The following is a 6,982-nucleotide window of genomic DNA, read 5'->3' as shown; positions in this document are numbered from 1 at the left end:
AGGCTACCTGCCGCCCCAACTCTCTAACCACTAGGCTACCTGCCGCCCCAACTCTCTAACCACTAGGCTAACTGCCGCCCCAACTCTCTAACCACTAGGCTACCTCCCGGCCCAACACTCTAACCACTAGGCTACCTGCCGCCCCAACGCTCTAACCACTAGGATAAGTGCCGCCCCAACAATCTAACCACTAGGCTACCTGCCGCCCCAACGCTCTAACCACTAGGCTAAGTGCCGCCCCAACGCTCTAACCACTAGGCTACCTGCCGCCCCAACGCTCTAACCACTAGGCTAAGTGCCGCCCCAACGCTCTAACCACTAGGCTAAGTGCCACCCCAGCGCTCTAACCACTAGGCTAATGCTGCCCCAACGCCTCTAACCACTAGGCTAAGTGCCGCCCCAATGCTCTAACCACTAGGCTAAGTGCACGTCCCCAACGCCCAACCACTAGGCTACCTGCCGGCCCAACACTCTAACCACTAGGCTACCTGCCGCCCCAGCGCTCTAACCACTTAGGCTACTCTGCCGGCCCAACACTCTAACCACTAGGCTACCTGCCGCCCCAACGCTCTAACCACTAGGCTACCTGCCGCCCCAACTCTCTAACCACTAGGCTACCTGCCGCCCCAGCGCTCTAACCACTGGGCTAAGTTCCGCCCCAATGCTCCAACCACCAGGCTACCTGCCGCCCCAACGCTCTAACCACTAGGCTAAGTGCCGCCCCAACAGCTCTAACCACTAGGCTAAGTGCCACCCCAACGCTCTAACCACTAGGCTAAGTGCCGCCCCAACGCTCTAACCACTAGGCTAAGTGCCGCCCCAATGCTCTAACCACTAGGCTAAGTGCCGCCCCCAACGCTCTAACCACTAGGCTACCTGCCGCCCCAACACTCTAACCACTAGGCTACCTGCCGCCCCAACGCTCTAACCACTCAGGCTACCTGCCGGCCCAGCACTCTAACCACTAGGCTACCTGCCGCCCCAACGCTCTAACCACTAGGCTACCTGCAGCCCCAACTCTCTAACCACTAGGCTACCTGCCGCCCCAACTCTCTAACCACTAGGCTAACTGCCGCCCCAACGCTCTAACCACTAGGCTACCTGCCGGCCCAGCACTCTAACCACTAGGCTACCTGCCGCCCCAACGCTCTAACCACTAGGCTACCTGCCGGCCCAACACTCTAACCACTAGGCTACCTGCCGCCCTAACGCTCTAACCACTAGGCTACCTGCCGCCCCAACTCTCTAACCACTAGGCTACCTGCCGGCCCTACACTCTAACCACTAGGCTACCTGCCGCCCCAACGCTCTAACCACTAGAGCTACTCTGCCGCCCCAACTCTCTAACCACTAGGCTACCTGCCGGCCCAACACTCTAACCACTAGGCTACCTGCCGCCCCAACGCTCTAACCACTAGGCTACCTGCCGCCCCAACTCTCTAACCACTAGGCTACCTGCCGCCCCAACGCTCTAACCACTAGGCTACCTGCCGCCCCAACTCTCTAACCACTAGGCTACCTGCCGGCCCTACACTCTAACCACTAGGGCTACCTGCCGTCCTACACTCTAACCACTAGGCTACCTGCCGCCCCAACGCTTCTAACCACTAGGCTACCTGCCGCCCCACCCTAACCACTAGCTACCTGCCGGCCCAACACTCTAACCAATAGCTACCTCTGCCGCCCAACGCTCTAACCACTAGGCTGTCGGCCGCCCCAACTCTCTAACCACTAGGCTACCTGCCGGCTCCTACACTCTAACCACTAGGCTACCTGCCCCAACGCTCTAACCACTAGGCTACCTGCCGCCCCAATCCTCTGGTAACCACTAGGCTACCTGCCGCCCCAACGCTCTAACCACTAGGCTACCTGCCGCCCCAACTCTCTAACCACTAGGCTACCTGCCGGCCCTACACTCTAACCACTAGGCTAACTGCGCCCCAACTCTCTAACCACTAGGCTACCTGCCGCCCCAACTCTCTAACCACTAGGCTACCTGCCGCCCCAACGCTCTAACCACTAGGCTACCTGCCGGCCCTACACTCTAACCATTAGCCTGCCCGGCCTACACTCTAACCATTAGGCTAACTGCCGCCCCAACTCTCTAACCACTAGCTACCTGCCGCCCCAACTCTCTAACCACTAGGCTACCTGCCGCCCCAACGCTCTAACCACTAGGCTACCTGCCTGCCGCCCCCAACGCTCTAACCACTAGGCTACCTGCCGGCCCCTACACTCTAACCATTAGGCTAACTGTCGCCCCAAGGGCATTAACATGGAGTTGGTCCCCCTTTTGCTGCTGTAACACTTCTGAGGAGGCTTTCCATTAGATTTTGGAACATTGTTAGTGGCACTTGGTTCCATTTAGTCACAAGAGCGTTAGTGAGGTCACAAAGGTGTAATTTGGGGTTGAGGTCAGGGCTCTCTGCAGGCTACTCAAGTTCTTCCACACCGATCTTGACAAACCATTTCTGTATGGACCTCGCTTTGTGCACGGGGGAATTGTCATGCTGAAACAGGAGAGGGCCTTCCAAACTGTTGCCACAAAAAGTCGGAAGCACCAGAATCTTCTAGAATGTCATTGTATGTTGTAGCATTAAGACTTCCCTTCACTGGAACTAAGGGACCTAGCCTGAACCTGAAAAACAACCCCACACCATTATTCCTCCTCCACCAAACATTACAGTTGGCACTATACATTGGGGCAGGTAGAGTTCTCCTGACATCCAGCAAACACAGATTCGTCCATCAGACTGCAAAGATGGTAAAGTGTGGTTCAATACTCCAGAGATTGCGTTTCCACTGCTTTAGAGTTCAATGGCGGTTAGCTTTACACCCACTCCAGCAGACACTTCTGGCATTGCACATGGTGATCTTAGGCTTGTGTCGCGGCTGCTTGGCCATGGAAACCCATTTCATGAAGCTCCTAACAAACAGTTATTCTGCTGACGTTGCTTCCAGAGGCAGTTTGGAACTCAGTAGTGAGTGTTGCAACCGAGACAGACAATTTTACGCGTTAAGTACTTCAGCACTCGGCGGTCTGTGAGCTTGTGTGGCCTACCTCTTCGCGGCTGAGACGTTGTTGCTCCTAGACGGTTCCACTTCACAATAACAACACTTACAGTTGACCGAGGGAGCTCTAGCAGGGCAGACATTTGACAAACTAACTAGTTGGAAAGGTGGCATCCTATGACTTTGAACATTGCTGAGCTCTTCAGTAAGGCCATTCTACTGCCAATTTTTGTCTATGGTGTGTGCTGTGTGCTCAAATTTTAACGGGTGTCCTTTTGTATTATATGGTTTATGTATTTTAGCAGTTGGAAACGTGATGTATCGCCCTGGAGGAGTGGAAATTAGCTATTAGGAAAGGTGGCTATCTACCTCACATGGAGTTTGTTACTTGGTGCCTTGGTGGGTTTAGTGACAAAAGTAGCCCAGCATTGGAGATTGTAGGTTAGATCCATCAGCCAGCCTGTAGTCCAGCAGCCACCGATCCATCCATCCATGGATAGCTGCTGGCCATCCATCCAACTGGCCAACAGCTATCCATCCAGCTGGCCAACAGCTATCCATCCATCCTTCCAGCTGGCCAACAGCTATCCATCCATCCATCCATCCAGCTGGCCAACATCTATCCATCCATCCATTCATCCAGCTGGCCAACATCTATCCATCCATCCATCCAGCTGGCCAACAGCTATCCATCCATCCAGCTGGCCAAAATCTATCCATCCATCCATCCAGCTGACCAACAGCTATCCATCCATCCATCCATCCATCCATCCATCCATCCATCCATCCATCCATCCATCCATCCATCCATCCATCCAATATCAACATACAGTAGTAGCTCTTACTGCAAATACAACGTTCTCAACAACAACAAGCCATCTTTAAACCTTCGAAGCCTGGTGAGCATCAAGGCTCCTTATCATACATATTCATCACATCGCATCTAAAACTCCTCCACCTCCTCCTCTTCTTCCCTGCTCCCTGTTAACAGAGGCTATAAACGTGGGTGAGAGCCCTGAAGGATGGAGGGAGGGAGGGAGGGCGGGAGGGGAAGGGGAGTGAGGGAGGGAGGGAGGGAGGGAGGGAGGGAGGAGCAGACTAGGTGGACAGAGGGATAGAAGCAGGTATGGTAATAAATCAAGCAAGTGAGGAACGAGGTAGGGAAAAAGGGGAGAGGAGAGGAGACATGGACGAGAGGAGAAGAACAGTTAAAGTAGCCAGAAACAGGAATGGGAGAGAAGGTAAGGATGGGAGGAGTGGAGAGATGGGGATTGGAGGAGCAGAGAGATGAGAATGCGAAGAGCAGAGAGATGAGAATGGGAGGAGCAGAGAGATGAGAATGGGGAGGAGCAGACAGGTGGTGATGGAGGAGCAGACAGGAGGTGATGGGAGGAGCGGACAGGAGGGGATGGAAGGAGCAGACAGGAGGGGTTGGGAGGAGCAGACAGGGAGGGGATGGGAGGAGTGGAGAGATGGGGATGGGAGGAGTGGAGAGATGAGAATGGGAAGAGCAGAGAGATGAGAATGGGAGGAGCAGAGAGATGAGAATGGGAGGAGCAGAGAGAGATGAGAATGGGAAGAGCAGAGAGATGAGAATGGGAGGAGAAGAGAGATGAGAATGGGAGGAGCAGAGAGATGGTGATGGGAGGAGTGGAGAGATGGGGATGGAGGAGCGGACAGGAAGGAGCGGACAGGAGGGGATGGGAGGAGCAGAGAGATGAGAATGGGAGGAGCAGACAGGTGGTGATGGGAGGAGCAGAGAGATGAGAATGGGAGGAGCAGACAGGTGGTGATGGGAGGAGCAGACAGGAGGTGATGGGAGGAGCAGAGAGATGAGAATGGGAGGAGCAGACAGGTGGTGATGGGAGGAGCAGACAGGAGGTGATGGGAGGAGCAGAGAGATGAGAATGGGAGGAGCAGACAGGTGGTGATGGGAGGAGCAGACAGGAGGTGATGGGAGGAGCAGAGATGAGAATGGGAGGAGCAGACAGGTGGTGATGGGAGGAGCAGAGAGATGAGAATGGGAGGAGCAGACAGGTGGTGATGGGAGGAGTGGAGAGATGGGGATGGGAGGAGCGGACAGGAGGGGATGGGAGGAGCGGACAGGAAGGAGCGGACAGGAGGATGGGAGGAGCAGACAGGTGGTGATGGGAGGAGCAGAGAGATGAGAATGGGAGGAGCAGACAGGTGGTGATGGGAGGAGCAGACAGGAGGTGATGGGAGGAGCAGAGAGATGAGAATGGGAGGAGCAGACAGGTGGTGATGGGAGGAGCAGAGAGATGAGAATGGGAGGAGCAGACAGGTGGTGATGGGAGGAGCAGACAGGAGGTGATGGGAGGAGCAGAGAGATGAGAATGGGAGGAGCAGACAGGTGGTGATGGGAGGAGCAGACAGGAGGGGATGGGAGGAGCAGACAGGTGGTGATGGGAGGAGTGGACAGGGAGGGGATGGCAGGAGCAGACAGGAGGGTTGGGAGGAGCAGACAGGAGGGGCTGGGAGGAGCCGGACAGGAGGGGTTGGGAGGACAGACAGGAGGGGTTGGGAGGAGCAGACAGGAGGGGTTGGCAGGAGCAGACAGGAGGGGATGGGAGGAGCAGACAGGAGGGATGGGAGGAGCGGACAGGAGGGGTTGGGAGGAGCAGACAGGAGGGGATGGGATTTTTGGACAGGAGGGGATGGCAGGAGCAGACAGGAGGGGTTGGGAGGAGCAGACAGGAGGGGATGGAGGAGCAGACAGGAGGGTTGGGAGGAGCAGACAGGAGGGGTTGGGAGGAGCGGACAGGCGGGGTTGGGAGGAGCAGACAGGAGGGGTTGGGAGGAGCAGACAGGAGGGTTGGGAGGAGCAGACAGGAGGGGTTGGGAGGAGCAGACAGGAGGGGATGGGAGGAGCAGACAGGAGGTGATGGAGGAGCGGACAGGAGAGGTTGGGAGGAGCAGACAGGAGGGGATGGGAGGAGCCGGACAGGAGCGGACAGGAGAGGATGGGGAGGGAGCGGACAGGAGGGGATGGGAGGAGCAGACAGGAGGGGATGGGAGGAGCAGACAGGAGGGATGGGAGGAGCAGACAGGAGGGGATGGGAGGAGCAGACAGGAGGTGATGGGAGGAGGGACAGGAGGGGATGGTGGAGCAGACAGGAGGGATTGGGAGGAGCAGACAGGAGGGGTTTGGGAGGAGCGGACAGGAGGGGGTTGGGAGGAGCAGACAGGAGGGGTTGGGAGGAGCAGACAGGAGGGGTTGGGAGGAGCAGACAGGAGGGGTTGGGAGGAGCAGACAGGAGGGGATGGGAGGAGCGGACAGGAAGGAGCGGACAGGAGGGGATGGGAGGACGAGACAGGAGGGATGGGAGGAGCAGACAGGAGGGGATGGGAGGAGCAGACAGGAGGGGATGGGAGGAGCAGACATGAGGATGGGAGGAGGCGGACAGGAGGGGATGGAAGGAGCAGACAGGAGGTGATGGGAGGAGCAGACAGGAGGATGTGAGGAGCAGACAGGAGGGGATGGGAGGAGCGGACAGGAGGGGATGTGAGGAGCAGACAGGGAGGTGATGGAGGAGCAGACAGGAGGGGATGAGGAGCGGACAGGAGGGATGGGAGGAGCAGACAGGGGGGGATGGGAGGAGCAGACAGGAGGGGATGGGAGGAGCAGACAGGAGGGATGGAAGGAGCAGACAGGAGGTGATGGGAGGAGCAGACAGGAGGGGATGGGAGGAGCAGACAGGAGGGGATGGGAGGAGCAGACAGGAGGGGATGGGAGGAGCGGACAGGAGGGGATGGGAGGAGCAGACAGGAGGGGATGTGAGGAGGGGACCAAAGGGGATGGGAGGAGCAGACAGGAGGGGATGGGAGGAGCAGACAGGAGGGGATGGGAGGAGCAGACAGGAGGGGATGGGAGGAGCAGACAGGAGGGATGGGAGGAGCAGACAGGAGGGGTTGGGAGGAGCAGACAGGAGGGGTTGGGAGGAGGGGACCA

Source organism: Oncorhynchus keta, chromosome 19 (genome assembly GCF_023373465.1).
Source record: "Oncorhynchus keta strain PuntledgeMale-10-30-2019 chromosome 19, Oket_V2, whole genome shotgun sequence".
NCBI classification, from domain to species: Eukaryota; Metazoa; Chordata; class Actinopteri; order Salmoniformes; family Salmonidae; genus Oncorhynchus; species Oncorhynchus keta.
The sequence above is the reverse complement of the archived record's forward strand: the minus strand, read 5'-3'. Positions refer to the sequence as shown.